The following is a 14318-nucleotide window of genomic DNA, read 5'->3' as shown; positions in this document are numbered from 1 at the left end:
TACCATACTGTCTTGATAACTGTGGCTTTGTAGTAGAGCCTGAAGTCAGGTAGGTTGATTCCTCCAGTTCCATTTTTCTTTCTCAAGATTGCTTTGGCTATTCGAGGTTTTTTGTATTTCCATACAAATTGTGAAATTATTTGTTCTAGCTCTGTGAAGAATACTGTTGGTAGCTTGATCCTGGGCCATAAAGCTAGCCTTGGTAAATTCAAAAAAATAGAAATCATTCCAAGCATCTTTTCTGACCACAATGCAGTAAGATTAGATCTCAATTACAGGAGAAAAACTATTAAAAATTCCAACATATGGAGGCTGAACAACACGCTGCTGAATAACCAACAAATCACAGAAGAAATCAAAAAAGAAATCAAAATTTGCATAGAAACGAATGAAAATGAAAACACAACAACCCAAAACCTGTGGGACACAGTAAAAGCAGTCCTAAGGGGAAAGTTCATAGCAATACAGGCACACCTCAAGAAACAAGAAAAAAGTCAAATAAATAACCTAACTCTACACTTAAAGCAACTAGAAAAGGAAGAAATGAAGAACCCCAGGGTTAGTAGAAGGAAAGAAATCTTAAAAATTAGAGCAGAAATAAATGCAAAAGAAACAAAAGAGACCATAGCAAAAATCAACAAAGCCAAAAGCTGGTTCTTTGAAAGGATAAATAAAATTGACAAACCATTAGCCAGACTCATCAAGAAACAAAGGAGAAAAATCAAATCAATAAAATTAGAAATGACAGTGGAGAGATCACAACAGACAACATAGAAATACAAAGGATCATAAGAGACTATTATCAACAATTATATGCCAATAAAATGGACAACGTGGAAGAAATGGACAAATTCTTAGAAAAGTACAACTTTTGACCAGGAAGAAATAGAAAACCTTAACAGACCCATCACAAGCATGGAAATTGAAACTGTAATCAAAAATCTTCCAGCAAACAAAAGCCCAGGTCCAGACGGCTTCACAGCTGAATTCTACCAAAAATTTAGAGAAGAGCTAACACCTATCCTGCTCAAACTCTCTTCCAGAAAATTGCAGAGGAAGGTAAACTTCCAAACTCATTCTATGAGGCCACCATCACCCTAATACCAAAACCTGACAAAGATGCCACAAAAAAAAAACTATAGGCCAATATCACTGATGAACATAGATGCAAAAATCCTAAACAAAATTCTAGCAATCAGAATCCAACAACACATTAAAAGATCATACACCATGACCAAGTGGGCTTTATCTCAGGGATGCAAGGATTCTTCAATATCCGCAAATCAATCAATGTAATACACCACATTAACAAATTGAGAAACAAAAACCATATGATTATCTCAATAGATGCAGAGAAAGCCTTTGACAAAATTCAACACCCATTTATGATAAAAACTCTCCAGAAAGCAGGAATAGAAGGAACATACCTCAACATAATAAAAGCTATATATGACAAACCCACAGCAAACATTATCCTCAATGGTGAAAAATTGAAAGCATTTCCTCTAAAGTCAGGAACAAGACAAGGGTGCCCACTTTCACCATTACTATTCAACATAGTTTTGGAAGTTTTGGCCACAGCAATCAGAGCAGAAAAAGAAATAAAAGGAATCCAAATTGGAAAAGAAGAAGTAAAACTCTCACTATTTGCAGATGACATGATCCTCTACATAGAAAACCCTAAAGACTCCACCAGAAAATTACTAGAACTAATCAATGATTATAGTAAAGTTGCAGGATATAAAATCAACACACAGAAATCCCTTGCATTCCTATACACTAATAATGAGAAAACAGAAAGAGAAATTCAGGAAACAATTCCATTCACCATTGCAACGGAAAGAATAAAATACTTAGGAATATATCTACCTAAAGAAACTAAAGACCTATATATAGAAAACTATAAAACACTGGTGAAAGAAATCAAAGAGGACACTAATAGATGGAGAAATATACCATGTTCATGGATTGGAAGAATCAATATAGTGAAAATGAGTATACTACCCAAAGCAATTTATAGATTCAATGCTTTTGTTATTTTTTTAAGAAACTACCAGACTATATTTCAGAGTGGTTGTACCATTTTACAGTCCTACCAGCACCAGGAAGGTATGATTTGTCCAGTTTCTCCACATCCTTGCCAACATTTGCTATTGACATTATTGTTTATTTTAGCCACTGTAATCATTAAGTAATACTACATCATTTAGTTTTTAATTTACATTTCCTTAATGGCTAGTGGTATTGAACATTTTTTTCATGTACTTAACTTGCCATCTGTATATCCTCTCTGGTGAAATGTACAGTTTTACCAGTTTTTAATTTTAAGCCATTCTAGTGGAGTGTATTGGCATCTCATTGTGGTTGTAATTTTTGTTTTCCTGATAAATTATAATGTTGAGCATCATTTCATATGTGTATTGGTCATCTTATGTCTTGTTTAGTGAAGTGTCTCTTTAGATTTGTTTTGCTGTTTTTTAAGTTGGCTTATCTGTTTTAGAGTTACAAGAATTCTTTATTTCTGGATACCAGTGCTTTGTCAGATACATGTGTTGCAAATATTTTCTATCATTGTGTGGCTCACCTTTTTCATTTTTAAAATTTCTTTTGAGAAGTAGAAGTTTTAAATTTTGATTTGTCCATTTTTTCTTATTGTTAGTGTTTTTTTACATCCTTTCTAACAAATCTTTGCTTACTCAAAGGTCATGAACGTTTTCTCCTGGGAATTTTATAGTTGTAGGTTTTACATTTAGGTCTAAGTCCTGTTTGGCAGTTAATTTTTGTTCATGTGCCATATTTGTATTATTCTATCCCCTATTATTTGTTGCTTAGGCTTACTAGCATAAAAAAACATTGACAACACACTGTCTTATATGGCTCCTTGTGACTATGTATAAAAGTATCTCTGAATGGTAAAGTGTATATATATGTGAATCAAATACATACACACACGTGCGCACACATATGTGTGCACAAGTTTATCTTCCCATCAGCATGGTGGGAGAGTCCCTGTTTTCTTTATTTTGACTTGTGAATAGCTACAAGATTTTTCCTTCACTTGTTTCTGAACTCAGATTTCATATTATGTGCTTCTCAGCATGCTTCCTGATGACAATCTGTGACTATGTTCTAATTCACTTATTCTAGTCTTTTGTTGAGGGAAAGGGTGAACCGGTACTCTTTCCTGGCCTAGGTTGTGTCCGAATTATGACTACACAGGTTGAGAGTGAAGGCCTTAGGTTCTGTACCATTATTAGTTCAGTGCATAGGTGTTGTGATAGATTTTTTGCCAACTTGACCACTCTTTCATCTCCTTTTTGGTTCTCACCTTTTGTCCTTATTTTTCATGATCTTGAATTGGTGACCTCAGGTATATGAGATATTAATATATATAATTAAGTGCCAAATTGTGTGAAAATAATTTTTGATGTAGTTATGAAGGCTCTAGAGTTTAAGGTGAAAATATTTATGAGCAGATGGTGATGTGAGCAATAACTTCAGTACCTCAACATGGGTCATATCTTAAAAGTCTCTTATGTAAAGGAGAAAGCCATCATGTTAAAAATATGCTGGGAAAAGCTGTAATATGCACCTGGAAACTTTATGTATTATAAGAAAAACCTGTATTGAACAGATGTTTCGAGTCTTAAGGATGCCAGTATAAACCAGTTAAATTTACATAATTATTTTATGGGCTAAAATATTAGTTGTTTTCTCACTGATGGAAAAGTTCATTTACTGCTACACAACACTTAGCTGGAGTAAGAAATACCTGGACTAACATTTAACCTGAAATACTGACTGAGAAAATTACATGTAAAAGTGAAAGATTTCTTTTTTTAGTTTTCTCAGCCAAGTTCTTTCAGTACTAATATTAGTTTCGAATTATATTTATAGAAACTGTCACTTGCATTAAATGTTGCTTGCATCTGGTGAGTGTTATTTCACAGTATCAGCAATTTAGTTGGAATCTGTCCTTGCCAGTTTTGGTGTCAAAACTGGAAAATATTGAGAAATCTTTGAGTACCTTTGACAAGGTCTTGATATTTCTTTCCTGTGAATGAAGCATATATTTTTTTTCCCTCCTACTGCTCTGGTAGTTTTGTGTTTAAATTATGTAAATATTGGGAAAAAAGGGAAAAATCACAGCATAGATATTATTTGCTTATATAAATAGCTTTATGTGTGAGTTCAAACTGTTCTGCCTTGTTTAAAAAAATGTCTATCACTGAACATATTTTTCCACACCATGTTTGATAGACAAATTTTAGTTTGTTTCTAAAGCCATATATGATGCCTTCTGGGTTGCTCGGGACAGTTCAGGTTTATGCCTGTGTTCCAGATGTAATTATTGATAGCATGTTCTATCACATCCTATTAAATGACATGCTGGTCATGACCTACTAATTTGATTTCATGACCAGAACTGTATTGGGTTGAGATTTGTATCTGGATTCAGATATTCTCCAGTATTAGCTTTAGCTATGTCATCCTGACTCACCTCCTTTAAACTTCCATTTCTGCATCCATCTCTGGTAAGGATGTTGTGAGGATTAAAAAGATAATTTCTATAAAGCACTTCCTATCATGTCTGGTGAATGGAAGAACTTACTGTGTGCTAGTTATTCTCATTACTTATACCATAAACATGGTTTTCCTCTTCTAAAATTATATTACACAGAATATAATTGATTAAAAGTTTTTTCCACATTATTGTGATACCTTTCAAAATTAGAGATAAAACTGTATTCTTGTCAATCAGCAGTTTTAAAGCATATCCAGAAATGCCTGGAGAGACAGTAGTTAAGTTGTTATACGACACCTATAAGAGAGAAAAATCTTTGGCTTTTCAGCTGAGTTGAGTTCCCCACGAAGAAGCCAAATGTAAGGGATGTCATTACTGAAAATGCATTATTTTGATGTTTCTTGCCCTATCCTGCTTACTATTCACTTATATTTTTAAAAACATTGAAACACTTTCATCTTGTTTTGCATTTAAAATAACATGTAGCCTCTTGATGTTGAAGCATTGATGCCCTTTTGAAATATTAGAATCAAAAATTATTTTGGTAAAGTCAAAGCATCAATATTTTGATAATCACTAAATCAATGTAATCGACTTTATTTATAAAATGAGATGTTAAATTTGTATCTGCACAGCCTTTGAGGTAATACTCAATAATGACTGAGGTAAGTAGTCTGATTCAGATGTTTGGCTCCTCAGTTAATTTTGCCGTGTCAGATTACTGTTTTCTGAATTTCCCTATGTTTCTAACCTATGCATTGTTGTCTGCATTCTACGTCTCATTACTGTTGTCCTGCCTGAAAAGCAGGACATGGTGAGGTGTATTTGGAGAGTTAAGCCCTTTGACTTGTTAGTTTGATTAGCCTTGCATCCTCCACATTGAGTTTCATTCTGAGGAGGAATGAGTCCTCTTGACTTTGGCCATTGTGCTGTGAAAGTAGCTCACAAGGATTTGGATGGTTGTTTAACAAAGGTAAAAAATACATATCAGTGTTAAGGCAAAGTACTTCTTATTCTATCATATAATTTTTCTTTTTTTTCCTGGCCATGAGACATGTGAGATCTTAGTTCCCTGACCAGGATTGAGCCTACGCCCTTTGCACTGGAAGCATGGATTATTATTATTTTTTTTTAATTGGAGGCTAATTACTTTACAATAATGTGGTGGTTTTTGCCAAACATTCACATGAATGTACATGTGTACATGTGTTCCCCATCCTGAACCTCCCTCCCCATCCCATCCCTCAGGGTCATCCCAGTGCACCAGCCCTGAGCACCCTGTCTCATGCACCGAACCTGGACTGGCAATCTATTTCACATATGGTAATATACATGTTTCAATGCTGTTCTCTCAAATCATCCCACCCTTGCCTTCTCCCACAGAGTCCAAAAGTCTGTTCTTTACATCTGTGTCTCTTTTGCTGTCTTGCATATAGAGTCATTGTTACCATCTTTCTAAATTCCATATATATGCATTAATATACTGTATTGGTATTTTTCTTTCTGACTTATTTCACTCTGTGTAATAGGCTCCAGTTTCATCTACCTCATTAGAACTGATTCAAATGCATTCTTTTTAACAGCTGAGTAATATTCCATTGTGTATATGTACCATAGCTTTCTTAGCCATTCGTCTGCTGATGGACATCTAGGTTGCTTCCATGTCCTGGCTATTGTAAACAGTGCTGCAGTGAACATTGGGGTACACGGGTAAGCATGGATTCTTAACCACTGGGCTGCCAGGGAAGTTCTCCTCTGCTATATTCTTTCCATTATTAACTCAAGTCACTTCTCATGATAGCCTGAAAAGTAGGCATTTCTATCCTCAGAGTAGTTCAATATTTGCCGAACCGTCCCAAAACTAGTGAATGACAGCCTTGAAATTTAAACTCATTAGTGTCTTCGTCACATTAGTTCAGACTCCTGAGAAGTTTGTGGAAGCGATTTCTGAATAATTCTTCCAGATCACAGTCCTTACCCTTGTGTTTTTCACTTTTATCAATGACACGTTATATGTCAGTATCACCAAACCAGGCTAGGATTCTGAAAAACAGAAAAAGGTTTACAATTCAAAAAAGAAAAGAACCCGTGGCAAATTGGAAGAACTAGTAACTGTAAACAGAGGATAGCTAAGCAGAGATGCATGCAGGGGAATTCACATAGGGAGGAAAACAAGAATGAAGAATTAAGAGGCTGCCCGGCAGTTCTCTTTTTCTCCTGCAGCTCTGGTCATGACTTTATTATATAGACTTTAGAGAGAATCCAGAGGAATCCAACAGAAATTATTAGAAGGTTTGAGAAATCTATGAGGTAAGTCTCAGAAACTGGGTTTATTTAGCCTAGAGAAGGGAGGTCTGCATAGGGACTTAATTACAGTCTTCAAGTTCAGTGAAATCATAGACATAGAGGCCTTGAGTATTTCCCAGAAGAATTGTCTTTTGACAGGCACTTTCATATATGATTGTTTTCTTGGTTTTCACCGTGCATGAGAGGATATTATATGAGTGATGATGAGCAGCTGTTCTTTGTTCACTGCAGGGAGACAAGCAAGAAAGAGCTTAAATCACCAGAGGAGTGATTTAGGGAGAACTCTGAGAACTTTTCAACTATCCTGGAAGCTGGTGGAGATTCCTTCAGTAAAGACTTTATTTTTTCAAGAGTTGTAATTTTGTGTGTACACTGCCAAAATTTAGGGAATAGATTTTAGACTGAAAGGAGGAAAAAATGTTGCATTGGCCTTTTTTCTTGGTTTAAAGGTAAACACACTTTTTTTTTTTTTTTAGATACTTTCTCTATGAGCTCTATAAAAGCATAAGGGCACCTGTCAAAAACAAGGCTGGATGATAGACATCTTCATGTTACAATTTTAAGCTTTAGTTCAGTTTGGTAGGCCCGCTTAAGCACCCTCTGATTGGGGCTAAGGCCCAGGGAGGTCCTGATCTTTGAGAACAAGGTGTTTAGATGCTATGAGCTGCTGTGACACTGGTCACCTGCACGGATCTCCTCATTTCTGACTGAAATGCTGTTTTCTCACTGAAAACAGATTGCAGAATACCATCTGTGCCTTTTCATTGCCTCTTTATAACTGGAGGAACATTCTTTCCTCTATTGTCTAGTCTCATCTAGGTTTTAGTGGAGGGTTGGTTTCTAATTAAAGTGACATCATAACTTTCATTATAAAGTTATGAAATGCAGGTAAATATTAATATAGGATCTCTGTTTGGATTTCCTTTCTTTCCTCCTTTCTCCCATGAATAGTGACTGAAATCCTGCTACGTACTAGGTACTGTTCTAGGCATTGGGGATACAAACCAGTCAAGACTATCTGCCTTGGAGAGGTGGATAAAAAATCACATCTATAGTGTGATAAATGGTGACACATGTCGTTATATAGGACCCAAAGTTCAATTTGAAACAGATTTGTCAGGAAGACCTCACATACCTAGGCACCACGGATGTTTCTGTTGCCTATTCTGGGTCTGCCTCCTTCTTGCCCATGGTTGCCAGGACAGGAAGCAGTAGCTAGGCACCTCACTTCTGTAGAACTGCTGACCTCTGATAGAAACAGAGCCTGAAAGATTTAAGTCATTTACTTGTTTTTTAAAAAAGAAGTCCATCATGTTTTAATAAACACTAATTATGTTTAAAAATAACCTCTGAAGACATTTAAAACATCCTGATGGCCATGAATATGGCCCAAATTTAGCAGTCATAAAGCAGTCTTTTTCTTTTTTCTCTGTCAGTATATTTAGAGAAATATGTCCCCTCACTTTATATCTCATTTTATGTTGTGTTTTGCAATTGTGATTTTTGCAAAGGTCATCTGGCAATGGAGTGTGAAAGGATTCAACAGCCATACTCAGAAAGCCCACATGATCACTGATGTTCAATAGCATAACCTTTATCTTACAAGCAAAGCCTTTTAAGACAAAAATAAGAATGATGTGGAATTACTGCTATAAGCATGGGAAGTAATTGAAGTATATCCTTGGCTTTTTTGTGTAGTGGTAAGTTGGGGAAGGGACGGTATTAAGAGATAAGGTATAGGTTAGAATTTGGCGATAATCACTGGTTTAAATTAATAATTTTCAGTGGATATATTTAAATAGGATGTGATTCAACTCAAAACTTTACTTTTGAGGTGTTGGATGTTAGGAGATATTTAACTGTGCTAATCCCCTGCCAGAGGAGCCTGGCAGGCTACAGTCCATGGGGTTGCAAAGAGTCGGAGACGACTGAGCGAATAATACTACTACAACTAACTGTGCTAATAGTTCTTATGTTCTTTAATATAATTCCCATCCAAATGGCCTTTAAAGTGAGCTAAAACCTGTAGCTGTGTCAACCTCAGGATTCTTCTGTGGGTACGGAACACTTAAATTCAGAGTCTTAGCACTCAAGGATAAGAGAGATGGATATATTTTCTATTTCATTCTCAAGCTCTGAAATAGTTAGCTTTTTTTCTTAAAATTTCCAGAATTGGTCTTCTGGTTTGTATATCCCTTCAAAGGGATATTTCAAAATCTCTGAAAGAATAACATGTTGTAATTTCATGTCCAGGTTCAGTTCAAACCCATCATCACTGCCCAAACCACCCCACAACATTCAAGGCTATTTAGAATTTGTCAGAAACTTGTCTTTCCAGGCTTTTCCCTACCTTTAAACAAATCGCCTAAGTCCAGGTAAACAGAAATTGCCTGTTTCAGAATACTGTCTTTCTTTTGACAAAGTGTAGTGTCCCCACAATGACACATCTTTACTCTTGCTTACATGGGAAGTGATGTCGCCTTTGAAACGCCCATCACTCTTTGTTTAATGTAGATATCTCACTGTGTCAGAAACAACAGTAATGAGGAAAACAATAGGAAAAAAAATCCAAAATAAATGACAGGTAAAACTTCAAGTGACTCTTGGAAATGTAAAATGGGCAGTTTTCAGTATGTTTATCTATGGAATGAATTTGATTTCGTGCTTATGAAAACCTAGATTCTGTTTTGTTGAAATTTGGTTAGTTTATGTTTCTCAGCTTCACAGATGACAGTCAAATGTTACAGACTTGTTAGATGCCGAGCCTTCTTGCTTTCTCCTAACTATCTCTTATAGGAGGTGACCCAGGGAATTTGCCTGGTCTGTGAAACTGCTTGAGGACCCTTTCAAAGGGCAGGCTCCTTTACCTCACCCTGGTCAGCTCCATGTTTTTGGTGTGATTGGGCACACAGTCCATACGCTTTTTAAAAGAATGATCCTTTTTCCTCCTAACTCTGGACTCAAATGTGAAAAATGGCAGCTTTTAAATTCATTTCAACTTTGAAGCAAGCAGCCTTTGCAGTTTTCATGTTCAATGCCTTGAGGGAAATATCTTCTTAACAATGCAGCTTTTGTTTATTAAAATTGTTTTGGTGGGGGAGGCTTGATTTTGGGGAACAGAAGACTCTTAAGTTACATTTATGTCTGTGATTTGAGTGTCCTTCTCTCTCTTCCACCCAGTCATGGTGCCTGTTCAGAATAGTTACTGTGCTTAGTACCACAGTCAAAACCAGGATTTGTAGATGTTCTCCTGACAGCTTAGTAGATACTTTGGAGCAGTTAAAACTGGAATATGTTAGGAATTGCATTTTATATCTTAATACAGTTCTGCATAAGTAGGCTATACGCCCCTTCTCAGTTTACTTCCCACCTGGAAACTAAAGAAGTCAGGTTCTTTCTTATGCTGGCATTGTAAATTACCACAAACAAGAATTCAGGTGCTTGATGATAGTGGTCTTTGTATTTTTTAACTTAAAAAATATTTTATTGGGGTATAATTGTTTTACAGTGATGTTAGTTTGTGCTGAATAACGCAGTGAATCAGCTATGTGTATAGCGCAGGGAACTCAGCTTGGTACTCTGTGATGACTTAGAGGGTTGGGGGGGGGTGGGAGGGAGTTTCAAGAGGTGGTAGTCTTTAAGCAAAATTGTTTCTAACATCTAATTACTGTCAAGTTTAAGAATGGTGTCATAGCACTTTCTCTAATATGGATGCAGATGCCCCTTAATGTTTTATTGGTTTGTAGCGGACCATCCTGTAGAGCGTGTTCTATCACGCATCTCCCGAGAGTACATATTGCAGCCAGTTTATCTTGAAAGATAACTTGAAGCATTCCTCAACATGAATTATTTTTATAGATGGTATCTTAACAAGTCTTTGAAAGTGATTGGGAATGCCTCCTTTGGAAACTGGTTGTCCTAAAGCATTGGGGCCAGGTTCTAAGTTTCTGGAACCTCACACCCCTGTTGATGAGTATGACTGGTGACTGTTTTCTGAGAAAAATAGTCTTCCTCTGTTTATCATTGGGATAATATCCACAGGCAGCTGTTAGGTTCTCATGAAATGATGCAATCCTGCCTGTTAGCTGATGAGCAAGTTCAATATGCCCTTAATTGATTCCCATTTCTTTTTGGAGACAATTTCAAGCTCTGTGCTTCTTTGTTCTTATCAGAACTCAGTCCTGATAAATAGTATTTGTGGAATATTACTGAGGAATATGTAATTTATCCATTCTCTTAGAAATTAGATCTTTTCCTTAATTCAAGCCAGGCCACTGGAGAGCTACCTTTTGCCTCCCTAGAAAATTGCTTATACTGAGTTGTACTGTGATGCTTTGTCATTGGCCAGATTGAGAGTCATTATTAATAAGCATCCTCAGGAAAGTCATTATTGGATTCATCACAGTGCAGTGGGTAAGGAGAAGGTCCATTCAACGCACAACATTTGCTTTATGAACACTCATGAAGAAAGTTCTCGAAATTCTCAGTGTTAGGAGAGACTGAACTTCCCTTCAGCAACTGTTGCTGAGACTCCTCTAACTAATGATATTGTTGCCCTCCTCTAACTAAGCTTCTGTTAAACTTTTTGTGTGAACTACACTGACTTTCTCAGGTAGCACTAGTGGTAAAGAAACCACCTGCCAATACAGGAGACATAAGAGACTTGGGTTCAATTCCTGCATTGGGAAGATCCCCTGGAGGTGGGCATGGCAACCCACTCCCGTATTCTTGCCTGGAGAATCCCATGGACAGAGAAGCCTGGCGGGCTACAGTCTATAGAGTTGCAAAGAGTCAGACACAACTGAGGTGACCTAGCATACATGCATACACTGACTTTATCTTTTTAAAAAATTAGTATTACTTTGCCCTTATCCCAGTAACCTGTCTTTTTGGTGTTATAGTATATTTCTGTAAGTAGTAAAAAATGCTTTTGAAGTGAGATTGGGAATGAATGAAAAAAAAATTACACATATGTGTGCTTTGATAGTACTTTGTTCCTTGATTTTGTTTTGTAGTGACCTACTCCCTTACCTAGGGCTTCCCATGTGGTATTAGGGGTGAAGAACCCTCCTGCAATGCAGGAGATATAAGGGACCTGTGTTCAATCCCTGGGTCGGGAAGATCCCCTTGAGAAGGGCATGGAAACCTACTCTAGTATTCTTGCCTGGAGAATCCCGTGGATAGAGGAGCCTGGAGGACTATAGTCCACAGGGTCGTAAAGAGTCTGACAAGACTGAAGCAACTTAGCACACACACACACTTCCTTACCTGATCTGCTTACCAAATGTGACATCTTTCTGGGTAAACATTTCTTGATTATGCAGTATTAAGAACAGTTCTTTGCATTAAGGGCTCTCCATGCATATTTTGCATTAAATAAATATGAATTTATTGAAGCTAAATGCTGTTGAGTATACCAATATGAGTAAAATATGGCCCCTACTCTTAGGAAATTTATTTACATTTTAGAGAGAGAAAATGAAGATTGTGTTAAGAGTTGTCACATGCTATAGGCATCTTGGAGAGGAAAAAATGAATTCGGATGGTGTTAGTCTAGGGATGACATTGAGTGGTCTGGAAGGATGACTGGCATTCCACCAGGGGAGACTACCTTGGGCAAGTCCATTCTTAGCACTGAAAATTGAATTTGTATGAGAAATTTATGTAATTCTTCTATGATCCAAAATTATGTTCTTTTCGCCTCAAGCTTCAAGGATTCTCCTTTAAGCTAGTGTTCTGAAATGTGGAGAATTTACTGATTCTTACTGGTATTATGATTTTTGTAGACTTCAGTCTACTCTAGTTCCAGACTTTAGACCCTTAATCTTTATGGTTTGTCTTGATACATTAACCTTTTCCTTTCATTTTCTGATCATTTGAAAAGCTTTCTCTGTACCTTCTCAAGTTAATTAGATCTTTCTCAAGAAAACATTTCTTAAACCGTGGTTTTGTATGTGATGATTTCTGCTGCTTTTGTAATTTTGTTTGTATTTTTACTTTTCTCACAATGCATCTTATTTAGAAGATCCTATGGTTTGGGGATTGTTCTGTAGGTCAAGTATTAAAGGCCATTGGTGGTCTCTGTCCTGATGGCCTTTCCAGCATGTTTCCCTTCATTTGCTCCTCATAACATGTCATAATGTTAGCTTCTGCCTCTCCCTGGAAGGTGCTTGTTGCCTCATGCTGTCTAAGCCAATTCCTTTCCATCAGTCATGATGCTTGTTCACCTGTGAACCCCCTCTCCTGACCCCTCAACATAGTCACTTCATCCCTGCAGCTTATCACTGTAGACACACAACTCCTCCAGTTCTCAGATTGCAGATAATAATTTACATTTCTACTTTGTTAGACTTGAGCTCATAGAAGGCCAGGGCTGCATTTTACTTGACTTTCTTTAACGCTTGGTAGACTGAATTTCCCTGCATTTGCCTGCCTAGCCGTAATCTTATAGTGTATGAAAAACCTCTTGAACTTTCATTGCCTCATAGAGCTTATTGTCTTGGCTGAGCTAGAAATTTCCCTCTGCACTTCTTTAAAAACATGTTAAGCAATCACTGTATTAGAAAACATCTCTGAGGAGCACTAGTTTAATATTACTTTTATCAGAAAAGTTTCCATTCATTACAACCTTTTTTTTTCTTATCCTTAAAATAGTGGTGATTAATAGAGCATTAGGTAAATACTGTTAAATGAATTATTGTATTATTTTTTGAAATTTCTTGTGTTAAAAAAAAAAACAACTACAAGGCTGTTTAATCATATTGATTTTGGAAGACAGCAGCTATATTCTGCTCACCCTCAGTAACGTTAGGCAAAGCCCTGACCTATTTGTACACTCCCCAATACTTCTAATCTCATGTTAACCTGATTTTAAAATCTTTTTAGTGTAAAACTTGATCTGATGTTTCTCTGTCTATGGACACCCCCTTGGGATATTCAAGTAGGTTGGTCAGATGTCATGTTTCCGTATGGAAAGTGAAAGGTACTCAGTTGTGTCTGACTGTTTCCCATCAGGAAGTTAGTATTTTTCTTCCATGGTTTATGTATATGTTCCAACAACACAGGAGAAGACTCTACACATGGACATCACCAGATGGTCAAAACCGAAATCAGATTGATTATATTCTTTGCAGCCAAAAATGGAGAAGCTCTATACAGTCAGCAAAAACAAGACTGGGAGCTGTCTGTGGCTCAGATCATGAGCTCCTTATTGCCAATTTCAGACTTAAATTGAAGAAAGTAGGGAAAACCACTAGACCATTCAGGTATGACCTAAATCAAATCCCTTATGATTATACAGTGGAAGTGAGAAATAGATTTAAGGGACTAGATCTGATAGATAGAGTGGCTGATGAACTATGGACTGAGGTTTGTGACATTGTACAGGAGACAGGGATCAAGACCATCCCCATGGAAAAGAAATGCAAAAAAGCAAAATGGCTGTCTGGGGAGGCTTTGCAAATAGCTGTGAAAAGAAGAGAAGCGA

General features: G+C 36.8%; 1 protein-coding gene across 3 annotated transcripts in view; it reads left to right on the top strand.

The window, feature by feature from the left end:
- Positions 1 to 14318, top strand: part of IMMP2L (inner mitochondrial membrane peptidase subunit 2) — a 949675-nt gene that overhangs the window by 270549 nt on the left and 664808 nt on the right. The gene's annotated exons all lie outside the window — the stretch shown is intronic.

Source organism: Bos mutus, chromosome 4 (assembly GCF_027580195.1).
Source record: "Bos mutus isolate GX-2022 chromosome 4, NWIPB_WYAK_1.1, whole genome shotgun sequence".
In the NCBI taxonomy this organism is placed as follows: domain Eukaryota; kingdom Metazoa; phylum Chordata; class Mammalia; order Artiodactyla; family Bovidae; genus Bos; species Bos mutus.
This window is presented reverse-complemented; position numbering and strand designations above follow the sequence as displayed.